This window comes from Tachypleus tridentatus, chromosome 11, assembly GCF_004210375.1.
Source record: "Tachypleus tridentatus isolate NWPU-2018 chromosome 11, ASM421037v1, whole genome shotgun sequence".
In the NCBI taxonomy this organism is placed as follows: Eukaryota; Metazoa; Arthropoda; class Merostomata; order Xiphosura; family Limulidae; genus Tachypleus; species Tachypleus tridentatus.
In genome coordinates, this window is record NC_134835.1 from 57,067,779 (window position 1) to 57,095,230 (window position 27,452).

Genomic DNA, 27,452 nt, shown 5'->3' on the forward strand with positions numbered 1-27,452 from the left:
AGCAATAATAATTGGTATGCTACAAGAAAGTTCTTTACTTGCTATTGCCCTTCAAGCCAGAACTTTAAATTCAGCAATAGCTGGAAAACTAATAAAAAGGGCCATTAAAGCATTTGAAATGCTAAAAGAAAGTAGGGGAACCTTTAAAAAAAATGATGTAATCATTGCTTCTGACACCTTTAGGAATATTGAGTGTGTTGAAAACCAAAGATATGTAGGCCTTCCTTGTCAAAAACTACTGGAAGTAATAATAAAAAACATGAAAGCCAGATTGATGAATTGTGATTATTAAAATAAAAAAATAATGCGTAAGAAAATGATAATAAAATTCATGAACTGGTAAACATATTTGAACCAGATTCTTGGAATATTAATGAAGTTGTCCCTTGGAAAGCTGCTTAAGAAAAATTGTATGAATTCAGTAAGCTCTTTCATCACGAAATTAGCATTAATGATTTCCGTGACTTTGTGGAAAGTGTCCTATGAAATCGCCATAATCATAAGATTCCAAGAACTGTACAAAAAGCTAAAAATATCGTTAATATTGTTTCTCTTAGTTCCGCAGAGGCAAAAATATGGTTTTCAATAAAGAATATTATATTCTGATAAAAGAAGCCGCTTTACAATTGAAAACTGGCAAACCTGATGACAATTAATTTGATTGGCCTCCCGTTGGATTTATGAGATCCCACTTCTTCAGTTCAAACGTGGCAAAGAAAAACCACACAGCTGATGACAACAAGGTCAAATAAAGAGATAAGTGAAAATCATGTGGCGACTTAGAAATATTTAAAGCATGCTAAACAAATCATTTCAGTAAGATATTTTTGTTATTATTTTTCATTGCAAAAAATGGGGGTGTGAAAAGCGAGAAAGAACTGATTGTTAAAATTTTTGAATCCCACCACTGTGTACAGATGCAATTAAATATAAGTCTACACACCGCCGTCAGAAGTACATCACTAACAAGCTCCTCTGTTTATTGGAGGATAGTCTGCAAACTATTTCAGTGGTGAAGTGAAAAGACTTTTCAAGAACTTATGGCAGCAATAGATTCTTGGTATATTCTTCACAGTTGCAAATATTTGTTCACAATGTTCATCGAGAGCAGATTTGATGAAGTCCAACGAAAATGCATCTCTTTACTGTAACTTGTACCCATTATTAATGCCACTGTGGATATCTGAAGTAACAGATAAAAACATAGTTTCCTTGAAACCACTTTATACTTGATTACAATATGCAAAGGGTCATATATATCGGCGTTTCAAAGGGCATTACACATATGATAATATTGCAGCTCAATATGATGAAATAATAAATCTCTATAAAATTGACAACAAAGTGTCATATGTGACTTTTGATAATGCATGCATCATGACCAAGGCTTTCTGCTTGCCTGGCTTTTAACCTGAAAACGAGTATTTGGATCAATCTAAATCAGTAGAAAATTTATCCGGATTTCGTCCTGAACATTTTTCTCAGATGTTACAGTTTGTGGCCAGAGGTGATGTGGGAAAAGCTGGGTAATTTGGTTTGAATTTCGAGCAAAACTACTTGAGGGCTATCTGCGCTAGCCGTCCCTAATTTTGCAGTGTAAAACTAGAAGGAAGGCAGCTAGTCATCACCACCCACTGTCTACTCTTGGGCTACTCTTTTACCAGCGAATAGTAGGATTGACCGTCATATTATAACGAACCCACGGTTGGAAAAGTGAGCATGTTCGGTGTGACAGGGATACGAATACGAACCCGCGACCCTCGAATTGCAAGTCGAGTGCCTTAACCACCTAGCCATGCCGGGTAAGCTGGGTAATAATAATAATAAGGTATCTTACGAATAAATATCTTACTAACAGCTGATGAATGGGTTGTAAACTTTCTTCTAATATTATTTTAGCAATCATTTATGAAAGCATGTTCATTTCAACTATTATATAAAAGAATATGATCAACAAATTAACACAGAGGGCGTTAAAAAAGTTGAAAACAAAACAAATAGGAATTTCATTTCAATTATGCAGTGAGCATTTACGAATAAAACTTGTTTGTAATTGTTAAATAAATTTTAATGAAATTTAAAATAACTGATCACATATACATAGTAAATTAGATAAAAGCTTTTGTCGAAATTAGTAATATTAGAGAAAAGTTTGTTGATTATGAGCTTGTAAATACAAATTATGAAATTAGATTATAAATTAGTAGTATTGTATTCAAAGCAAAGATGGAAGAAATGTGTTTTTATGATAGGCAGAAACTGTGTAGAAATCTTTATCTAAATATAGTTTGATTTGGAAGCTAAACATATTTGTTCTATTTTAGCAAGAATCAAAGAGAGAATACCTTGTATATCATTTACGTGAAAATAATGGAAGTTTTAACTTGGACAATAGAGCTTCTCCTATTAACATTTGTTTTTAGTTTGGTTTATAAATCATGGAAGTGATACAGAACTTTGGAACAACAGTAAAAATAATTAGAACTTATGAGTGAAAGTAAATAACACAAACACACACAGGTATGTGTGTAGTCATGACTTAAAAGTGTAGGTACCCAAAATAGTGTTAAAATCATTATTAGAAGCCTTATAGAATACTAGATGGTATATGTAATGATATTTTATAGCAAATGAGAAATTTCATTCAATGGTTAAAAAAAGTAATTTTCTTACGTTATTAACAAATGCCTAAAATGTTTTACCCAAAGAAAAACGTTGTGATACAAAAACTTATCACAAATGAAGCATAACACCAAAACTTAAATTTATTGTTATATTTTTACCATATGGTTTCCACTAGTATAAATTAATTTCAGCAAGTATAAATTTATACGACTTCTATGTGATTTACCTTCTGGGAACTTGTTAGTTTTTTCAGCAGGATATGCCTGCAGTTTTCAGATTATTTAAATAAAATCAATGTGTGAGATTTTGACACTGATAAATTAATTATTAGGTATGGGTGTGTTGTTATATTTTGAACGAAGGAAAAATATAAGTAAGAAAATATGATCAAACAACTTTGTTTTTGTTTAAAGCTAAATTGTCATTCAGTCAGTCTGACTTATCATTATTTAGACCATTGTAAGGTTAGTTATTTGTTACTTGTATGAAATGGATTTCATCAATCTGAGTGTCCTGTGATTTATTGAGTCCTGTAAATACACAGACGTTGTTGTATCATTTATACCTTACAAAACAGTGAGAAACAGTGAGGATCTCTGAATTTCAAGAGGTGTGACTGTGAATACCACACAGCAGGAGAGTTATTATCATTGATTATTTATTTGACTATCGTTTAAAAAGATCTCTCATTAAAGTCTTTTGAAAATAGCTATGAAACTGAAATGTGCAAGTCATTAAGAAAAACTGGTTGTGTACCGTAGATGACAGTGAAGGTGACAAGATGATAAAAGGTGCTTAAAAAGTTCAGCAGATATTAAATTATGTTTCTTTTGACTTACCACAGCTGCAAATTGGAAGGTAAGGCTTCAATAATGCTTAAAGTGCACAAGATAGTGAATGACTAGAAACCAAGTAGTTTGAGAATTGCATTTTATATTTTTTAATACTGATATATTTCACACTTCTTGTTTTTCTAAGTACAAACAGCTAGAGGTAGTATAATGGTTTGGGGAGACTTTTATGGCAGAGGTTGAGCCTTTTAATTCTCTTAGCATCTGCAGTGTAAGTGAACGTTGTTGCAAGTCATTTCCACCTAACAATACTGCATTTTTATCCTAAATAAAAAGAACTTACTCAGGATGACAGTGTAAAATATTTTGTGTTATCAGAGATTGCTTCGAATAGTACCATGGTGACTTTCTTGGGCAATAAAATCGGTGAATCATAATTTGATTAAACATCTTGAGAATAAAGCTGAACTTCATGTTCACTGTTTTAATTCTCTGTTGACATTTGTGAATCACTTGCAAGCCACATTCTGGCCCAACATGGCCAGGTGGTTAAGGCATTGGACTCGTAATCCGAGGATCGCAAATTCGAATCCACGTCACACCAAACATGCTCACCCTTTCAACCGTGTCATGATGTGACACGATCAGTTTTGATAAAAGAGTTAGCACACAAAATCACACATAAAAGGTGCAATGAAATTAGACAATAAAAATTAACTCAGAAAATCGAACATCTTTTCATAATAAAGTGTATTCTAGTGCACGGTTGTAAAATTATATAAACTTTTGTAGCTTTTTGCGTTTAATTTTTTTTCTATAATATATTTTTGCTATTAGAATCAAGATAATGTATAATACTTGGAGGACCTGCTGATATGTTTAAAACGGAAAGTGAAAAAAGAAAGACGTAAAAAATGTGATTCGTAGGTTGTTGGGCATTCATTCTTATATGGCCATTGATATTAAAGCCTATTTGCAACAACCCTTTTTCTTCCCTGACGACAAGTTGTAAAGTTTATTTCTAAAGCCTTTTTTATTTTTGTTAGTTTTTAACAGTAAATGTTTAGTTTAGAAAAAGACCGTCGATTTATTTTATGATTGTGATTTTAAAAGCGTGCAAAATAATAAACACGAGAAAAAAAAACATTTAAAAAATTCTTTTATGCACGATTAACGCGAGTTGTCCTTGCTACATTAAAGAAAACAGTTTTTAAGCCCTTTGCTTTCGTATACAAACAAAAAGTGATGTTTGCTCAAAGCTGTTTTTAGTTACTTTCGTTGTGGTAGTTTTTCTTGTTATTGCGTTTAAAATTTTGTTGTAGTTCAGTGTTTAGTAAGGAGAAAGTACTGTGATTGTTGGGTAAAACACATTAAAAAGAAGTGTAGTTTTATTTATAGTATATAAGAGTAAGAATATAAATTGCATGCTTCACTCAAAAGCAGACAATGAGTATAATTTAAACATTGCAACTTACTGATACAGCCTGGCATGGCCAGGTGGTTAAGGTACTCGACTCATAATCCGAGGGTTGTGGGTTCGAATCCCCGTCACACCAAACATGCTCGCCCTTTCAGTCGCGGGAGCGTTATAATGTGACGGTCAATCCCATTATTCATTCGTAAAAGAGTAGCTCAAGAGTTGGTGGTGGGTGGTGATGACTAGCTGCCTTCCTTCTAGTCTTACACTGCTAAATCAGAGATGGCTAGCACAGATAATCCCCGTGTAGCTTTGCGCGAAATTCAGAACAAACCAAACTTACCAACATTTTATTAAATAGTAATTTAATTCTTCAGTTTAACAGAAGTTACCCAATAAGTATGGAACAAACAAAACAAAAGTAGGTTGCTTTATTGATAGAAATCTCAATGGTTGTAATTGGAATGGTGCTTTAAAATTTCTAATATCGTATTATTGTAGTCGCCCTTTTCAGAATTGTCTCGAATTAAATTTCCAGTAACTATTGAACTGAGAGAAAATGCATTAAGACAATGACTTATTCATAGTATGAACATTACAGCTATTTATATTACTTAGAAAGTGTAAAAATGCAGTGGATTTTAAAGGACGGGATCATATATCCTTCTGAGAGGGCATGAACTTTTCCAGTGATGATTGATAGGAAGAAGGACATAAATAGGTTCTGTGTTGATTTGTGCAGGACAAACGTCATGTTTTCCTGTCCTTGAAGCATGCTTTACTGGAAGCTCACGTGCAAGTATATTTCCAACAGAACTACCAGTTCCCGTTGAATACAGATGCCAACGATACTAGGATTTGGGTAGTGCTGTTACATTCATGGAATAAGGTTAAAATGAATTCACTATTAACTGATAAAAGGAAATCATTAAAGGTTTCTTTTCACGTTCTCTTTCGTATCAGCACAGAAAGTAATGAATTCACGCTATTTAATTAATATTTGTCAAACTGGCTCCCACGTATTTCTCTACGTGATATTCATGTCCAGTAAAATACCACAGGTCTATTTATTCAGTCCATTAAAGTCCATTAAAGTGTTGGCATAGATTCTGTAACTGTTATTAGTTAATATGCCTAGTGGTTCAACTAATGTACATTTACGGGTATACAGTAGTATCCAAAAGCATGATTCCAAAAATTCTATTTATTGTGAGGATCTCTTATAGTAATTTGAATGTAGTCAAATAATAATTGAAAGGACATGCATCCTGATACGGTAGAATTTTCATTTTCTTTTTTGATAATGAAAATATTATGGGATTTCCAAGCAAGTTTTTTGTAACAGTTTTATCATTTAAGTTTAATAAGTTTATATAGTTTTAAACTATGAAATATGTAGTTCATTGAAATGTTAGTTTAAATTAAAATTTTGTATTTTCATAGTTTGAAATTAGAAGAATTGCATTCTGATAAAAAGATGCCCAAATAATTGAATGGGGGTTTATGAGATCAGATTATACCAATAAAACAAGATAGAACTAGCTAAAAATACGATTTCAATTAAAAGATTTTAAGGATGCAGTTCAAATAACTTTAGACTGGTGCTAGGCTTAGATAAAACTTAAGATTAATAGCAGCAATAATAACACAAGCAACAGTCACTTTAATATCACTTTCTGTCTACTGTATGCTAGTAAGACCATGCGTCTATAGAAATACTGCCTTTAGTAACACTTATCATCGATAGAAACATTGCTCATATTAAGAGAATATGGCAGACAGGAATATAACGCCATCCATCCTACAGCAACTACTGTCACTTCGTGGAACTATGACAGCATCGTCTCTACTCGTCCTTTATCGCCTGAGGCAGCCAATCAGCTCATTTTATATGAAGCTCTACACTAACTACTGATATTGGGTAAAGGGTAAATGCAAGAACATCAATACAATACTGATAGATACTACATAGTAATGACAGTTCGCCAGTTACATTTCACACCACTTAAGAAAACCGCAAAATACAGCAGAAATATATCAGATCATTAGGCTAAGAGTAACATTTTATGAAATAAAAGTAACGAAACCTTTAAGCAAACAAGCGTTAAACCTAGCAAAGCTGGTTTCCACTACCGGAAATCATAAATACGATCTGTTCGTAAACTAACTGTTCCTGGGTTATAATTCTACAAACAGTTTCTTTGGACCATAATCTAAAGATGTCATCAAATTAGCAGTTGAAATGTAATGTAAAACTGGTTTAGAGTGAAAACTCCTTAAAAGCTGGAGAGACAATGGAATTATAGGCCACTACTTAATGTTATCCATGGAACAATAACACATTTTGTTAAATAAGAAATAGATTATAAAAACTCACAATTTTACATTTATAGTGAGGTATTATGAAATTACAAAAAACGAAACAAAACAGCAATCATTTTCGTGACACCCACATTAGTAAAATTTGAATGCAGTTAAAGTCCAATAAATTTGGTTAAACATTTTATATGAAAATACATGGGAACGTGAAGACACCTAATTTAAGGTATGGTTTAAAGCCACTGTACACTTTTTATTGATTATGACTGTGTATGCTGCGTTTATTATAGAATTTTATATCAGAACGTGGTAAGACTAAATATAAATAAATATGCCCGTCACACCAAACATGCTCGCCTTTTCAGCCGTGGGGGTGTAATTCTGTTTCGATTAATTCCATTATTGGTTGGTAAAAAAATAGCTCAAGAATTGGCGGTACACTTCACCATCTAATCTTGTTATTTCAATTATCTTTTCTCCAGGATTCTTGACGCAGGAGCAAATCGGCATAACTTAGTGGCAAGTTGTGAACCAAATGAAAGAATGATATTCTCAATGTTTATTTTTGTTTCTTTAATCTTAAACCAATTTCTGTCGCTGTATTAACTCCCCAGTTGCTAAGTTGTGAGCATATAATCCACTAGGCAGCTATGTGCTTAACTACAAACACGTACTACATAAAAATGGTTCAGTAAATAAGCACGAGCTCGGCACGACCATGTGATTAGGATAATTGACTCGTAATCTGAGTGTCGCAAGTTCGAATTCCTGTCACAAGAAATATGCTCGCCTTTCAGCAGTGAGGGAGTTATAAGTGACGGCTAATCCCATTATTCGTTGGTAAAAGAGTAGCCCAAGAGTTGGCAGTGGGTGGTGACGACTAGCTGTCTTCCCTCTAGTTTTACACTGCTAAATTAGGGACGGCTAGCGCAGATAGCCCTAGTGTAGCTCTGCACGAAATTCAGAAACAAACAAACACATAAGTCTGTCCAATTTAAATAATATTATGATAACGTTAGATGGATAAGCTAGATCGTACTGCATACTGTGGTATGAAAATCAGCATTTCCTGTTGTAAAAATATATAATCTCTGTTTACACACATATACAAGCAAAAGGGTGTAATTCTGCTTGTGTGGAAAAGATACAACTAAAGCTACTACATAATCTTAAGCTGCGCTTTTGCGTTCATACATTTTGTATTTTTTCATAATTAATGAACTTTTTAGTACAAACCTGGTACTATTAGACCCATTACTCTCTGTGCTTTGTCAAGGGAGGATGTGAAACGAGTGGTTTGCTTTTTATGAGTTTATGATATTCTGTTCAACATAACCTTCAAATTGAAATGTACTCATGTTTATAACCTACGCATTGAAGTGCATTAGAGATCATAACCATATTAAAATGTAATGGAGATCGCACCTTTAATACTGAAATGTGTGTGAGATTTGTTTGTAAGTATCTTTAAAGTAATACGACTACGTCATTAACAAAACTTCAAATATTTTATGTCGTTATGTTGTAGTCAAATAAGAAAATGTAACCTTGGGATTTAATTTAAAATATAATTAACTTTTCCAGACCAAACCTTTAACAACGTAATGAATAGTTTCTTCCGGATTTTGCGTTTAAATTTTTATAGAAACACGCGCATCAAATTTTGATGCTTTTGTCTCTTTTTGCCAAATGAAACCGGTTTAGCAGTTATTTAAACAATTGTACAAATCCAACTGAAAATAACTTAAAATATAATACGCTTTTATTTTATCATTTATTTAAATAGAAAATGGGGTGGCCGAAAACAATAGAAAATGGGAACTTTTTTCAGTGGAAATCAAATTATAATATATATTTGTTTGTTTGTTTTGGAATTTCGCACAAAGCTACTCGAGGGGTATCTGTGCTAGCCGTCCCTAATTTAGCAGTGTAAGACTAGAGGGAAGGCAGCTAGTCATCACCACCCACCGCCAACTCTTGGGCTACTCTTTTACCAACGAATAGTGGGATTGACCGTCACATTATAACGGCTGGGAGGGCGAGCATGTTTGGCGCGACCGGAATGCGAACCCGCAACCCTCAGATTACGAGTCGCACGCCTTAACACGATTGGCCATGCCGGGCCCTATAATATATAAAGATTCCAGTTCAACCTCGTGGTTCTTCGGTGAGATATTGGTAGGTTTACAGACTTATTCTAAACATTAGGGTTCAAACACTGCCCTTGATACAGAACAGTTAGACCATTGTGCAAATTTGTACTTAATAACAAAATTGGAAGCAAAATCTTAATACATTTATCGGTAATTATTAATAACTAAACCCTGTTTCATTCGAAAGCTTATTTTCGATACAAGTACAACCTGTAATTTGGAATTCTATTTTATCACACTATCTTCTATTAATGGACACCAAACAGAGCTTTTATTTATTCAGAGGAACGGCAACATCAACCTGAATTACACTATATAGCAGATAGCCCTCGTGTAGCTTTGCGCGAAATTCAAAACAAACAAATAAACAAACACACCACTAGAAAATCCGTGATGGGCAGAGCACAGATAGTTTCTTGTAGAGTTTTGTGTTTAATTTCATACAATCAATCAATAAACAAAATATACATTTCCAACTACTTTTACAGTGGCACTTTTGTCGTAGATACTTTCTCTTTTCTTTCTTCATACATACTACCATAAGATACAGTTTCTTTGCTGCGGGAGCCAAAAGTCTCTTAAGGATAGGCATAAACTCAAATGTATTTATCATGTTCCTCCACCATCCCCAATTACTTCTCTAGTTGATTTAAGAGGAAGTGTATGTGCTCGAAAAATAAATCCTGCAAGGGCACCCACCTGTTGTACCTAAACACGTGTGTCTCATTTAGTTCTGCTAGCTTTTGAGTCAGGTTATGTACTTACTTTCAAACATGGTATTCCCATAATCCCGAGGGTGGAGTGAGCAATAACACAAAATCCGATATCGGGCTTGGCGCTCTTAAAAATCTACATCAAGGCTACTTCTACGTTTAGGTGACCTTCTGGGCAGTTTTATATCTCCTTGAAAGTTGAGCTGTATGTATAAGGACATCCCAGGCCGTCCTGATCCTAGTTCCAAAACTGTAAGAGTTGCTGCGCAAACAAACAGATAAGTTCATACACACGCACCCTGGCATGATCAGGTGGTTAGGGCGCTTGATTCATAATCTTAAAGTCGCGTGTTCGAATTCCCATCTCACCAACCATGCTCGCACTTTCAGCCGTGGGGCGTTACAATTTTATGGTCAATCCCACTATTCGTTGGTAGAAAAGGGGGTTTAACAGTTGGTGGCAGATAGTGATGTTTAGTTGCCTTTCCTTTAGTATTTCAATGCTAAATTAGTGACGGCAAATACAGATAGTCCTCGTGTAGCTTTGCATGAAATTCAAAACAAACCACATATAGATGACATAAATATCAAGATACGGTTAATTTTTACGTGATACTTTTCAGTTCCTCTGTATTTGAAGCGTTTCTCTACAGTATTTTTTTAATGGAACACTATGATAACTCTCCTGTTTATAAAGATATGTTACGCGAGGGTGATGTGTGTTTAGGAACTTTCAAGTGGCTTGTATAATCGCTAATATCAAAGTAACAGAATAAAAGTTGTCGGACGTTTCGTTTTTGTTTTGTCAGAAATTTTATACTTTCTATCTCTGGTTGTTTGTGAGTTAAACAGGGAGAAAACAATTAGATTATTTTACCCAGGAGTACAGTTGGAGGATATAACTGACTGAGCAGGAGATATAATAAAAGGGAAGAGAAGAAATGCAATTGTTGCTGATTTACATAAGGATTTAGGTTATTTAGTGAGTTGGGCAAATGAATGACAAATGCGTTTTAATTATAATAAATCCAAGATAATGCATATGGGTTAACGTAATTTGAATTATATGTATAATATAAATGGGAATAACGTTAACAGTGTTATAAAGAAATAACATTAAAAAAAACATTATATATTTAAGGAAGTTAAGTTCACTGATATGACTGGGGATTTAGAATATTATGTGAGATCAGTAAAGTTAGTGAACTGGGAAATAGGACATCAATGGTGGTTTGACTTGTAGGATTAGCTCAAGTACAGTGTAAGAAGAGAAGAGTTTGGAATGGAAAGTTTACACTGAAATAGGGTAGGATCTGGCTTGTTTGTTAAGTTTATTAACGAAGCTGTAAGGGAAGTTTTAAACTAGGACTAGACAGTGGTGAGAGCCAGGAAAAAATGCAAAACAATTACAGTCAGAGAAAACTTTAGCACAGGAAATGAGTACAGAAGTAATTATAAGGATACGCTTAATTGTTACTATTGTAATGCCAGAAGAATAAGAAATAAAATAAATGACTTCAGAACACTGGTAGTAATGGATGATTTTGATATAATAGAAATAACTGAAATATGATTAAACATGGATGGTTGATGAAAGAAGTTTCTTTGGAATACAGGGTTACAGGCTATTTAATAGAGATCGAGTATTAAAGAATAAAGTATGGCTTTGTATTAAGATATGAGATACACCTTGTGGAAGTTGAGGATATAAAAATAATAGCACGAAGATTGACTTCATTTGGGTTTCTATTAGTGATATAAAGGGAAAATGCTTTTAGTGGAAATTTATTACAGACCATCGAATGATACTGATGAAATTATTAAGAAACTTTACAATAATATTAATATTTCAGCTGTTCAAGAAGTCGTATTTGTGGGTGATTTTAATTTCAGGCATATAGATTGGAAAATGCTAGTGTCAAATCATAACAGAGAAAGGTTTTTGGAAACTGTTGAGGGCGGCCTTCTTCACCAGGTAGTCAAGGAACCTAACTGAAACAATGCTATTTTAGATTTATTGTTAACTTCAAATATGTAAATGATCGAAAAGTTGGAAATTTGGAAACATCTAGGTGCAAATGATCATTGTTGTATCAGGTTCGATGTTTTGCTGCATATGGCGATGGAATAATATTTTGGTTTTAAATTTTGAAAAAGCAAATTTCGAATAGATGTAGCAAGAATTATTTGTTGTGAATTGGGCGGCTGAGTTATTTTGAGACACTGATCAGATGTGAAAATTTTTTAAAGATGAATTTTTCTATATCCATGGTACACATATTCCTTATAGAAAGAAAAGGGTAGATCCAAGTACCAAATCAGGTCAACTCACAAAGAGTGTAAGAGATAACATTTTTAAAAAAGTATAATATATAGATTATGTAAGATCAATAAAGTTGGTGAAATAGGAAATGGGACAATAAAAAGAATGTATAAGAAAAGATTAGCTGAAGATGTTAAAAATTAATATATTAATATTAAGGCTTTCTTTAAACACAAAATATTAAAATGGGGATAGGACCGTATGAGGAGTGATGAAGGAAAACCATTATCTAATGATTATGAGATTGATGGGAAATTAAACGTTGCTTTTTCTAAGACTTTTCTATAAGGATTCTAGGCTATATAGTATATCCCCAAGGGTTTTGAAGGAGGTTAAAGATTGGATATGTGAGCTACTTACTACTATTTTTGTTAGTTCTTAAATAGTAGTTAGGGAGGTAATAAAAACTGTGCCAGTAATTATAAGACTATTAATCTTGCACTACATGTGATAAACGTTTTAGAAAGTCTAATAAAAGATGCTGTTCAAAGTCATTTAACAAAGTTTAGAGTTTTATTGGATAGTAAACATGGTTTCACTGAGGGAAATTTTCGCTTTACAAATCTTTTGAAATTGTTAGAAAATGTTACATCATATGTAGGTGAGGGTAAGAGGGGAGATTTAGTATATCTGAATTTACAGAAAGCTTTTGATAAGGTGTCACATAAAAGTCTTGTAAAAATTATCTCTGTAGATGTAGGATATAAATTAATAAATTGAATAGAAGAATGGCTAAATGGAAAAAGCAGAGGATTGTTACAAATGCAGTTCATTCAAACTGGATTAATGTGGAGTACCTCATAACTCAGTTTTAGGACTTTTGCTCTTTTTGATTTACATAAATGATAATGTTGAAGGAATAGTCAGTAATTACTTAAATATGAAAATTATATTAAGGAATTTGGTGTTATTAGCTTTAAAGAGGATGCTGCTGATTTACAAAAAGATCTAGGTGAGTTGAGCAAATAAATGGCGAATGGGTTTTAATTATAATAAATCCAAGATAATGCATAAATTATGATAAGCCTTTTGATACCCGTGGTGAACAAAGCACAGGTAGATAGACCATTGTGTAACTATGTGTTTTAGAGAAAAAGAAAAAAAACTTTAACTAAAATTATATATTTTTCTGTGATCATCATTCGCTGTTTCACTTTTTAACTTTACACTCCAATAAGAAAAATGTGATGAGTTAAGTAAATGGTCTTCCATTCGATCACACATCCTTTTTATATACTTATATATACCTATTATATGCATGTATATACATTGTTTTATACACATATATACCTATTATATATATCTGTATACATCCTTTTATATACATATATACCTATTCATACATATCATATTGACTTACGCATGTTCTTTAAGGTTAAGCTATCTGGACGAAGTTATTAACTCACCAAATAAATAAATAAGCAAGTTACATAATAATAACAAGACCTTAACTGATTTCTATATTTTGTTGATGTTAATTATTTTGGGAACAATCAATTGCATTAAACGATACTTAAAATTGCACTAACTTCTTTAAAATATTTTTAAAAAGTGTACATATATATATATGTGTGTGTGTGTGCATTAAAAATTCATTGATTCTACGTTTTTGCAGCGTACTGTAGTAAAACACTTCAGTACCCCAGTGATGTCGAGAAAGTTATAATGAATACGAATGAATACATCCAAAAAATGAAGAACATCCTATCAGACACTAACAAATTTAAACCAATACACATAAATCTAACAAAGACACACGAAACGCAACTAAACTAAATACTACTAAAAATGAAAAAAGCCAACACAATTTCACAAACACTTATTCCTACCTACGTAAAACCGACTCACGCACACCGCAAATATACGGCATCCCCAAACCTCATAAACCAGATTGTCCATTACGACCAATAATGTCCACATATGAATCGTTTAATTACAATCTAGGTAAAGCAAGGACATTCTCCAAATATGTAACATCAGCCAGCTCATTCATCAAAGACTCTTTTAATTTCAAGTCTAATCTTAATCAACTTAATCATAAAGCCTTAATGGCCAGTTTCGATGTTATATCCCTCTTTACAGAAGTTCCAACCGCTGAAGCCTGCAAGATAGCCTCAGAACTCTATATCCGAGACCCTAACCCATATAGAGACATTCCCAGCAACCAATTAGCAACCCTCATAGAATTCACCACGATGAAGACAAACTTCATGTTCAACAACCACAACTATATACAAACAAATGGCCTAAGCATGGGCAACCCAGTATCACCAGTTCTAGCCAATATTTTTATGACACAAGTTAAAACACAAGCAATTAACACAGCATTACATCCACCACTATACTGGTACAGATATGTAGACGATACGATTGCGGGATTCAGATCTACAGAACACATACTTAATTTTTTCAATCACATTAACGCTATACATCCCAACATCAACTTCACATGTGAGCAAGAAGGAAGCAATCAAATATCATTTCTTAACCTCAAAATTACAAGAACCGATACACAATTTAAAACAGAAATCCACCGAAAAATAACCCATACTGGACTATACATTCCTTGGGACTCAGCACATGAAACAAAACAAAAACTAAACATACTAAGAAACCAAATAAACATAGCCATAAAACTATGCTTACCAGATAAAACTGACGATGAATTAGACAAAATAAAACAATACTTCATCAACATCAATAAGTTTCCTCCACAAACCGTAGAAAACATTATACGCACACATCTAGACATAAAGCAAAATCAACCAACAAAAGTAAATATATCTCACGAATCAAAAAATCATGAAACCATATACTGCTGCATACCATATATTCCCGATATCAGCAGAAAAATAACCAACATTTGGCAAAAACTAGTAACAAAATATAACATTCCAGTTAATACCAAATTTATTCAAAAACCAGGCACAAAACTGAGGTCTATACTATGTAAAAACTATACTGACAAACATGACACCAACGTTATTTATAAAATGCAATGTGATAACTGCCACGATTTCTATATTGGAGAAACAAGTAGAAAAATGAAAACCAGTTTTAAAAAACATAAAAGTCACCTTCACACGTTTTCGAACACTGCAAGTCAAATAAACACAACATAACCATAGAAAACACTCAAATACTAAATAAGGAAACAAACATAAACAAACTCAAAATTAAAGAAGCCTTACTTATACAACAACTTCAGCCCAAAATAAACCGACACAAAGGAACACCTTTATACCTATATTAAAAAATAATATAATAAATAATAATAATATAATAATGATATAAAATTATATATTCAAACATCTAAGCCCGCCCTCTACATTCCGACACTCAATTACACAACCCCTTTCAAACATGTGGTCAGCTTCCGGTCAGTTACCTCTCTCTTTCTTTGTGAACCTGACGATGACCGAAGAAGGTCGAAACGTTGTTCATTCATCTACGTAAAAAAATTTCTCAACCCAAACGAGCCGTTTTTACAAATATACTTCAGTACCCCGTTGGTACAGCGGTGAGTCTATGGATTTGCAACGTTAAAATCAGTGGTTCGATTCCCCTCGGTGGACTCAGCAGATAGCTGATGTGGCTTTGTTATAAAACACAAAACAGTTCAAGATTTCATCAATTGATTCTTTATATCATTCCGTCATGCATTTGTACCTATTTTGTTTCTGACACTATTTCATTCTAACAACTAATTTAGCGATATCCAAAATATATGGTTAATATAGTTGTTATACTTGTATGAAATTCTATTGTATGAAAGTTATTGTATACAATTTAAATGACCGCTTACTCTCAGAAATAACGTTGCTATTGAACTGGCCCCCTGATCTTCGGATTTACAATGCTACAAATTGGGGGTTCGATTCCCATCATTGAATACAACAGATAGTCTGATGTGGCTTTACTATATAAAAGCACACACACTTTCTCTTTAACTGTGAGTTACCTAGCTCCTTGTGTGTATCAGTTTACAAAATTGTTATTAAAAACGTTGTCATTTTCAGTTGTACGAACTTATTTTCTGCGATCGTTTGATTTCAAGTGTTCACTGACACTTTCTTTAAGTGATAAAATGTTTTATGTGATACTAGTACTATCGATCCGAAAGATGGCATGAGGCCATGTCGAATAAAGGCTCTGGAGAACGTGGTTTGATTTCCCTTGTGGTAGGATAGAGAACTAGAAGTTCTGGTGATGAAGTCCTACCATGCATGTTGTATCTTACCACATCGAATAACGCCACGTGACATCATGACATTTCCAAATCTAGGTGATAACCTTTACTTTTTGGAAAGGAGCAGCAGGACTAGCCAAACAAAATATTAACCCAATAAAACGCACTTCCATATAAACAGAATTCGTAAGAAATAAACTGTAATTCACAAACACTGCCATTTTCAGTTTTTCACCGATATTTTAAATTTTCAGTTTACAAGTATTTTAATGCATCATTAATATCATATTGATCAAAAGCAAGCTATTTACATATATAAGTTTTTATTTGACTAAACGTCATACATTTTGAACATTTAAACATGGTTCGTCCAACCATTTTGACTGGCCCTTACTACAGGTATAATATTTTGTGTGTGTTTGTCATCTCTTATATAACTGCTTGTAGCTTTTGAAAAATAGAGACTAGTTCTAGCCTAGTTGGTTTGCTTTTACAGTCACTAGTCATAGACTCGAAAATATAACCTTTGTATTTCGATTCAACTTGTTTCTCTACCTTTTTGACGATCTCTATTTCTCTTATTAAATTAACAAATTTTAATTATCTTGTATTTTCAGAACTGTATAGAATAATTACATGTTAAGCTTCTATTACACACTGGTGATGTGCATATCGAAATCTTAGTGTAACGAAACACTTTTAGATTCACTTTTCTATGTTTTGTTAGTTACGGAGAAATGATATTAAACTTTTTTTAACTTAAGCTTACGTTTTATACATACGTTGCATAGCTACACAATCCGACCTGGCCCTGGTGGAATAGTAAACATATTTCATCAAACGTTTCGAAATCTACAAATTCTATTATCATATATCAGTAAAATTATGTATATCGAAAATGGTACAGAAATTTTGTTCATACAAAAGGGAAGAGTATATTAAGACATAAGGAGGTACTAATGGTATTGTTGAAGGATAAACGTCAATGTAACCAATGATAAGCTATATACACTAACAGAATTTTTACAAGGTATGTTTTGTTAGTGGCGCCCTCTTTAAATCAACTCAGTCAAAAGAGTTCCACTTCCCTTAACCTCGTGTTCAGTACGTGCTGTGCCTGGGACGATGTACCTATTGATCTGAGTTTCGTCAAGATTCCCTGGAATTCCCTTTCATGTTCATCGTAATCCAGTTCTTCGTTCAGTTTTCGTCAAGCAACAGTAATATTTCATACTTTATATAAACGTTAAGTAGTCACTGTTTATCGTTCAGGCTTTTCTTAAAGAGGGATAGTTGTCAAAGTTTGTTTTTTAAGTTGACGTTTGTATAATTTCTGTAGTTTCAGGTAATGTACCCCTAATATCATGTGATCATACCAAGCAAGGTGTCATTTCTATAAGTAACAAATTTTCAAAATTTACGGGATTATTTTGTGAGGCGGGTTGTTATTTATTTGAGCGGACTTTCAATAACAGGTGGGTTGTGGTACCTAAACCGATACTGAGTAGTTTTATCCGGTAGGAAGTGAATTCCATTGGACTTACCAATGCTAGATGCGTTGAAAGTGCTCTTTGTGCTGACGGGAGCAAGCACTTACTTAGGTGAGTGTTATTTATCAACTGTGTTTCAACTTTGACCACTTGTATATTTTCCAGTGTCTTAATTTACAGGAATTTCATATTTTTATTTGTTCGAACGTTTCTTTGAAAAAATAGTTCTTATTGTTTCGCTGTAACTTTTAAGTATGTTTCATTTTGAGATATTTTGTTCCGCCTAATGTTATTATTCCGTTAACTTCTCGCTAATTACATTTATATATTTTTTTCTAAATATCTACTTACTGGTGATAGTAAAATGTTTATATAGGAAAGTGTCATATAAAACTAATTGTTAGTTTCATATTCCATCTTTATGAAACAAACGTAAAATATAAGTTTTACGGACTATTTGTGCTTGACTCTTGTTGTTTCCTGCTGATGAGTCACTTGTAATTGGTATTTGCAGAGTAAAATCAACACTTCGTAGCGATATTAAATTTTATTTTATTAGCTTATTTGGCCAAATACGTTCACAGGTGCCCACCAGTGATATAGCAGTATGACTGCGTACTTGCACCCCTAGAACCCGTATTTCGATACCCATGGTGGGCAAAGCACAGATAGCCCATTGTTTAACTTTGTGCTTAATTATAAACAATCAATCAATGTTCATAGGTAAACAAAGACGCTAGCGATTTCAGTTGATTTCACTCAGCGCAGATGTGACTTGGTTGTGAATTAGTTACATTATTACTTAGCATATGAGCGAAATCCGTAATACAGACTTTACACAAACTATATAATATAAGACTTATAAATCTCCAATTATGTAAAAATGGGTTGAACAATTGTTTGTAGACACTGCAATGTCATAACCTTTTAAAATAAAACACTGTAAATCTGCCGAAGGGTAAAGACGTTGACGGATAAAGAATGAAGGACGTCATAAGCTTTGATAATTATAGTATATTTTTGCGTACACAAAAAACATGTATAAAAAGTGGTGGTTGGGGCATTCTACTCGGAATCTGAGGGTCGAAGGTTCCAATTCCCGTTCCATCAAGCATTATCGCTCTTTCAGCTTTGAGGACGTTATAAAGTTCAGTCCATCCCATTATTCGTTGGTAAAAAGTAGCCTAAGTGTTAGTGGTGGGTGATGATGACTAGCTGCCTTCCCACTAGTTTTTCACTACTAAATTAGGAACGGCTGCTACAGATAGCTCTCGTGTAGCTTTGTGCGAAATTCCTAATAAAAAACAACTTAGTTATAAACAATAGTAGTTTAATTATTACCCACTAAAGATTTTTTCTAATAACTGTACCATGCTCATTCACTTTTAATTTGTGTATACATCATGAATAGTGCATGCGCAGTTAAAGGCATAATGTATAACAAAGAAAACATTTTCAATACACTAATGTTATTTTTTGGCCGGTGAATAAGCAGTATATTTATGAATTCTAAGCAGTGAAATCTGGGACTCTATACCCCATGGTGAACAAAGTTTATCGAGATAAAAAAAACGAATTTTACATAGTTATGAAATAAATTACACTAAAAGAAACTTTAATGGGTTTCAAAAATATTGTCTATACTAATTTTACATTTTGTTGTTTTTATCATGTTATTTTGTTTGATAACTCTCATATAACACATATTTCTACTTAGCTATTTTTCTTACAGAAATGTGTCCAAACACGTTTTTACATATAGATTCGTATGGTCACACAAATTAACTGAAATTATGTTAAATTCTGCTGTCACAGTGCAAGAGTTATAACGTTTATTTCAGGGATATTCAAGCTGTAAGTTGTAAACACCACTTACAGAGAATCGTAAGACTTAACTGAAAACATTGAGCTCAGATAGAGCTGTAATCACTTTTAAAGATGGAAGATCGTTTCTGGTATGTAGTTTCTCATTCTTGCTTATTTTTTTCGGAAAAGAGGGAATTATTTAATCTTTTTGTTTATTATTAAGAACGTCCAGTCTCTCTCACCTGTTTCTATAGGTGTTTTATAATAGTAGTGTCCCTGCATGGTTAGGATTAATTACAAAAAAGTTACTTTGTGCAGAATGACAGTTAAGTTTGTTTGGTTTATTTTAAATTTCGCACAAAGCTATCTGCTCTAGCCGTCCCTAATTTAGCAGTGTAAGAGTAGAGGGAAGGCAAGTTAGTCACTATCACCCCCACTAACTCTTGGGCTACTTTTTTACCAACGAATAATGAGATTGACCGTCACGTTATAACGCCCCCATGGCTGAAAGGGCGAGCATGTTTGGTGCGACGGGGATTCAAACATGCAACCCTCAGATTAGGAGTCAAAGGCCTTAACTACTCGGCCATGCCGGGCCTGATAGTTCAGTAGCAGCGTTTGTTGACATATTAAGTGCCATGATTAACAAAGTTATTTGATTAAGTTGTTACATAAATGAGCTCAAAATTCTCTATGGTACTGTTATGATAATTTTGTATTGATAAACAGCAAGGTAATTAAGTAATATATTGGCTTATATGTTTCCTTAGTAAAAAATCAGAATAATACACGAAAGCAGTAATTTATAAGCGATCATATTAATGTAAATTCAGCGCTCCGTTAATATTTATTAATTATCGTGTAATTCCTTAACTTGATGTATTCTTTGAATCCCTTTTCATATATTATAAGCGTTTTTTCATGAATTATGTGACTCGAGACTTTTAATCGGAATTTTTTGAAGATTAAAAACTGTTTGACCTGTGTGTAGTTTATTTAATTAAATGTTTGACATAATGATGTTTTTATTTCGTGCGCAACAAAACTAATCTCAGATATTAATTTTTCGCTTCAGTAAGGCTTAATTAATATAGATTATCCCCTATCCTCCTTCTAACACACGTAGTCGTTGTTTATGTTTCATTAATTGCCTAATATTATCGTTAGTAACTTAGCTTAGAGGAATTATGACAGGCTGATGAGTTTGAATATTTGAGGTCATTAGTGGTGGTGACATCTGGGCTTCCCATAATGACGTTTTAACTATAAGCAGGCATCTTTAAGGTAATCTGTTGAGTAGAATATCTACAAGTTTATACACACGTTTTGGACAACGTTACAACAAATACACATAAGTTCTTCATGATAATACCCTGTTAATTTTATTTTATATTTAACCGAATCTTGATAAACAAGTATCAGTAATGTCAGATAAAAAGAAAGACATAAGTTGATCTAGTGTGGTTTCACAGATTTACTGCCTAATAGGAAAGGACACATAAACTTCGGTCTTCATACAAACAAACTTACGGGCTAATTTATCATTATATTAAACGAGAAATTCAACATATCATACTCAATCGTATCAAACTTCAGCACTGAAGTCGAGTTACGTTTCTTTCCTCATATTTTACAGTTCCAGCTGATCTTAGGGCCACCTAGAAATATTCTACCTTTTTATAGTGTCAAGATCATTTATTTTTTTGCATATATAGCTCTTTTCAACACCAGTAAATAAGTAAAGTTCAAGTGCTTACGAAACACTTATTCAGTCGAATAACTGTCGCTTCCCTAATGAAATACCATTTCCCAGTTTGCAGATTTTCCACCCATTCCCTCAAAGAGAGGAACTCGTTTCAGCCTATATTTTTTGTTGATTCAAACATTATTATGTGTTTTATGGGTTTTTCATTTTAGGAAAGTCACATCAGGCTATCTGCTGTGTCCACCGAGAGGAATCGAACCACTAATTTTAGCGTTGTAAATCCGTAGACTAATTGCTGTACTAGGGAGGGACAAACATTATTGAATACATCACATTTATCAACTTGTTGTGACTATTCTCTACCAATGTGGTGTAGATATTATATAAAAACTAACTAAAATACATCACAATTATTAACATGTTGTCACTATTCTATACTAGTGTGGTCCAGTATTATATAAAATGTAACTATTATATATCGCAATTGTCAACATGTTCTCACTATTCTCTTCTAGTATGGTCCAATGTTAAATAAAAACTAACTAAAATTCATTACAATTATCAACATGTTGCTACTATTCTCTACAAGGCTGTGTGTGTTATTATCAATAGCCAATAACATGCAATGTAACTAATTAAATGTAAGTTTATTGTAACCGATTGGTAATTTTATTCACGCCATGCATACAAATATACATTTATAGTGACATGTGCAGAACTTGCACAGTTACCAATATCTTTAGTGTAGTTATGGGTTGCTGTAACCATTTTTATTTCAGACAGATAATGTTATTTTAATGTAAAATAACGGTTGTTGTCAAGAATTCGAATAATAGTGTTTAGTTAGTCTAATTTGTCTCACATATATTCAGCGAACTACTATTGGAGATTAATAGCTGTCATGAGTATCGCCTTTCGTGTTTGAAACACCATTGACCTTTCATTGGCTTTTTTCTATTTCTTCCCCTACGACATTTGAATTCTAAAGAGCTCTTAATAGTTGCTGGACAAATCATTTTGGCTATTACACATTGTGGAGTGGCTTAGAGAATGACTAAGATCTATAGGCCCCAAGACGAGGCAAAAAGAGGCATTTGTCTTCTCTTATATTTCACAAACCACTGTACGAATTATAACGTGTAACTAAATATTTTGGAAATTTTATTAAAACTGTAAATTTTTGTTTGCGTTTAAGCACATATAGCACATGTTATTTTAGTCACTGTAAAAGTTGGTCTCTGACACAAATTTTGTTCTCCCGGTCTTGAAAATATTTCTGTGGTGCTCATTGATAGATAAATAGTTGGGTGAATGATTTAGTTTAAGTTTTTGTGGAGAATATGATCTTGTTTACGACTAAAATAATATTTAAGATTAATTTTCCAGAATAGCATGGAAATCGAATCTGTGATTGTAGCGTTGCAAATCCAAAGACTTACCGCTGTTCCCATCGGGGAACTTTCCAGATTATTTACCTTTTCTTATTGCTGTTTATTTGTGAAATGTTGTCAGTGAATATGTTTTGATCGTTCTAACGTAATTTTTTTTTGTTTCGTGGCGTACTTTGAACTCTAAATTGTGCGTCTACTATATTATTTGTTGTTGTTTTGTGTCCGTTTCTCTCAAAGTTTGTTGGCTGACTTATCAATATATGACACGAACTGTCTACATTGATTATCATATTTAGTATCGTTCTCAGCTCTAAAATGAAAATGTTTTGTTAGCTATTAAAAATACGACATATCAACCCATAGGAGCCTAAAGATGGCCACTCCAATGGACTAAGACATCACAGCTTTAATTGCTAACACTTCCACTGTAAAGACGATCGAGATATCAGATTTAATCATCCAGAGGGATCACGAAATTTTATAAAAAAAAGACGTATTTGTTTGCAGTTTACTCTGTAGTAATACAGATAGTTAAAACAATTTTAGTGTGACGTCACTTACAAAATGTACTATACACATTATTATGTATTTTATTTAAACGCTTTGGTTTTTGTGTATAAAATCAGTTTACAATGCATTTCGATGATGTTCTAAATTTGTTTCCGTTCATTATTTTTAAGAGTTATATATACGATCGTATATGTGATGTTTACATTACTGTTAAGAGTCAGAACGTGTAAATTAGTGTTAACCCTACCGTGCTGTCTACTAGCTAACGTAGGTTTCTCGTTTGGCCATCTATTTCTGTGATATTTTTAGGTATACATATTTTTGTCCACTGATTCTGGTTTATAACAAAAACATTTTTTCAGAAGGATTTGGCCATTCCAAACTAACAGATAAAAAGATACATATGAGAGCTTTCAACTGAAACTAATTAGGTGATGCACACAATGAGTAAACTGAAGAAAAAATACCCACTTTTCGAAAGCGCTCAGTTTATGGGTTTTTTATTCATTTCTATCAAGAATTCTTGAACCTACGTGTTTTTTCCAACATCGTGAACAAGCTTACAAACAATACTGATTCTTCTACCTCGTCTGGAATTGAATCTTTTATCGATGGTTCAAGGAGAGCGAATTAATTCTATATTGATAAACAGAGAAACTTCTCTTGACGGGAATCTAGCTAGCTCTTCGTTGAACATATATAAGTTTTCACCTATGAAAATATCTAATGTCCTCGTAGAAATACTAACATTTGAAGTTAATGTTCTGAAGTTAAACGGTTTGTACTGTTCGAAATCTATAAACATTCCTTGTCAAATATCTGTAGCTTTTCCGATTAATAAGCGTTTAGTCACAGGTATAACTTTCAAAGTTTTATAGGTTACCAACTATAGCAAACCAACAATATTATACAGTCTCTCCGCGTGTTGCGATTTATAAAATTTAAGATGGGGTTTTCGAAAGTTCAGTTGGTTAAAATATTGGTATTTGCACAACACATATTACATTGTTGATTCTTATACTTGAGAATCTTCTAAAAATTCAGAGAATAGGCAAGGCTTTCGCAATACACATTTAACAATATAAGTTACATGCCTTTCTAAATTTATATTGAATTGAAACAAACATGAATATTAAACTAAACATACATTGGTGAATCCGTTACAGTTCTGATAACTGCTTACATGATTTATTTTATACTTCACTTGTTCCCCAGTAAAAAACCTCAAATTAAACGTTAAAAGAACTTATTGTTGGTTTATGTAAAGAATATACTTCATGAGAAGTGACTAAATAATGATGATAAGCTTAATGAACTATGTCCTGATACTATTAGTGACAGCTGATGTGTATTGATGGTCGTTTCTCAAAGATGTGGGCCAGGCGTGGCCTAGTGGTTTACGTATAGGACTGTGTATCGTATGATTTAACGTTCGAGACGTGACGTCACTAAAATTACTTCACATATTCATCTCGCAAAGAGCAATTGTTTGAAACATAGTAGTTATATAAAACATTTTATTTTCGTATGCATGTATTTAAAAACAAAGAAACTTGTTTGCAGATGTAAGATAAGCTTGCACATCGTGCGGAATACTAAATTACAAGTATTGTTTTATAAAAGGGTCAGATAATATTATTAATATTATTATTTAAAGATTCAGACAAGACCTTTTGACAGCGCCTGCTGCTGGTTAGCTGAATTCTCCGTCATCAGCAGTTTGAAATTATGAGGGTTGGAAAAGTTATACCGAAATTTAAGGGGTATTTGACTTGCTTGTTTTGTCCCCTTGTACATAAGTTTCCCTTCACCTCATGTTGGAAATTTCAACTAACAAACGTTCGTTTTGAACTAGATTACACATTACTCTATAATTAACTTATTTTACATATAGTAAGATCCTTAATCCTCATATACAATGCTCTAGTATTAAAGATGTATTTTGGTTAAATAAATCATACATTGTGTTTACAGCGTAAAAATTAAAAATTCTCTACACCTGTTCGCCAGTTCTATCCACTATTTATGGTATAGTAAAAGATGTCATAAAAATTAATACATTCAAAATACTTCAAACTCAGATATTATTGTTTTTGTTATGTGCCAAGAGAGCTCAAATTAGAAAAATTTTCAACAGCCACATAGTTTTAAAATTTAGTTTTTACATTTTAGTATGGTATTATTTGCACCTATGTGGTAGTGAGCCGAATATTAGTAGCATTGCATATAAACTTTACATATTTCACATTAGTCAGAAGTTATAATTGTTTCAAACAAACGAGAGTATATCTATTTTATCTCGTAGCTGTACATTTAACATTAGTAACCTTATTATTCTTATTAGTTTGAAACTAGGTATAGGAAATCCTTCTAGAACTTACAAACAAAACTAGCAAGGTGCAATCAAGTTACGTCCTTATTTCTCAATTGCCATTAGCTTTGAAAAGCATTGAGTATAGTTGTGTCAACCATAATCCACATTTGATTGGCAATTATACATAGATTTTTAATGACCATATTTCAAAAAAAATGTAACACTCAACACGAACAATAAATATCTTGTGATATTATTCATCTGATAATTAATATGGAGGCTAGAGTTTACGACCTACGCACGAAACATCATTGTTTTTCGTAAAAACTGTACGCCAAAGCTTATTTCGCAAAGATTTGTTTAATTGTTTGTTTCTGAATTTCGCGCAGAGCTACACGAGGGCCATCTACGCTAGCCGTCCCTATATTAGTAGCGTAAGACCACCCACTGCCAACTCTTGAGATACTCTTTTGCCTATGAATAGTGAGATTGATCGTCACATTATAACACCCCTACGGCTGAAAGGGCAAGCATGTTTGGTGTGATGGGGATTCGAACCCGTGACCCTCGGATTACGAGTCAAGTGCCTTAACCACCTGGTCAGGCCGGGCCTTTCCGCAACGATCTTATGAGCTTTATTTATTCTACGATCAGCTTCATAATTATCTTTATGTAGGACGTTTTTAAGTCATAAATTACATATATGGTAAACTTTCCTTGTGTTTCTGTATCAATACGAAAGTTTGCGTTTTATAGAAAAAACAAAAATATGGCTTATTTTGAGAACTACAGTAAATCTATTGTGATTCCAGTTTTTTGTTTCAAACATGTCCAGATAATCTTACGACCTTTGTTGACCACTATATAGTGATGTTTTCTTGAACTTACTGTAAAATTAAATGCATTTAAGATGTTAAGCATGTGCTTTAACTTATTAATTACTGTATTAGGAAACAAACATATGTTGTTTAACGGTTACTGAATTTTTGAAGCATCAAACGCAAATGTCGTTGCCAAAACGTCCATTTTACTTTACAGGAATGTTTCTTATTTTTGGGAAAACAGCACTAAACTGTGATGTCATGTGATAAGAAACAAGTTATTTACTAGACTAAGTATACACATATACTTTATAACTCTTTAGTTCTTCTCGTTGTTTTTAAGTTATGTTTCGTTTTATTTTACTTTTTCGTGTGTCTGTTGTATGCGGTCCCCCGCTAGTACAGCGGTATGTCTCCGGATTTACAACGCTAAAATCAGGAGTTCAATTCCCCTCGGTGGGCTGAGCAGATAGCCCTTTGTGGCTTTGCTATATAAAAAACACACAAATACACCGTTGTATGTAATATTTTGTGACTTATTAGATTTGTCCTCGTCTCTTACTCGAGACAAGAAAAATAAAAATTTTGAAAATAAAGGAACGATTATTATATTGGACCATTTCGTTCTGTTTTGACCATTGGCGTTAGCTGTTAGATAGAAGCCTCTATTGAACTGTTAGATAGAAGCCTCTATTGAACTGTTAGCTGTTCCTGACGTCTAGTTTTATTGTTATTGACAATAATGACGTAAAAAAGGGACAACACAGATTTCTTTCAACAAAATGGTTTTCTCCTTTTTTCTTTTCTCTTAGTACATTAGCTATAGTTTCTTCCATCTTAGTTTTTTGCGTCAAGCGTTTAGAGTATACGATAGGAAATGACTTA

The 27,452-nt window shown here is 33.1% G+C and overlaps 1 pseudogene across 1 annotated transcript in view; it reads left to right on the forward strand.

Moving 5' to 3' along the window:
* The first annotated feature begins 17,619 nt into the window (after positions 1–17,619).
* Positions 17,620–27,452, forward strand: part of LOC143232212 (neural-cadherin-like) — a 97,744-nt pseudogene continuing 87,911 nt past the window's right edge. The window contains exon 1 of the transcript XR_013017435.1: positions 17,620–18,131. The product of XR_013017435.1 is annotated as a neural-cadherin-like (transcript). The remainder of the gene's footprint in view (positions 18,132–27,452) is intronic.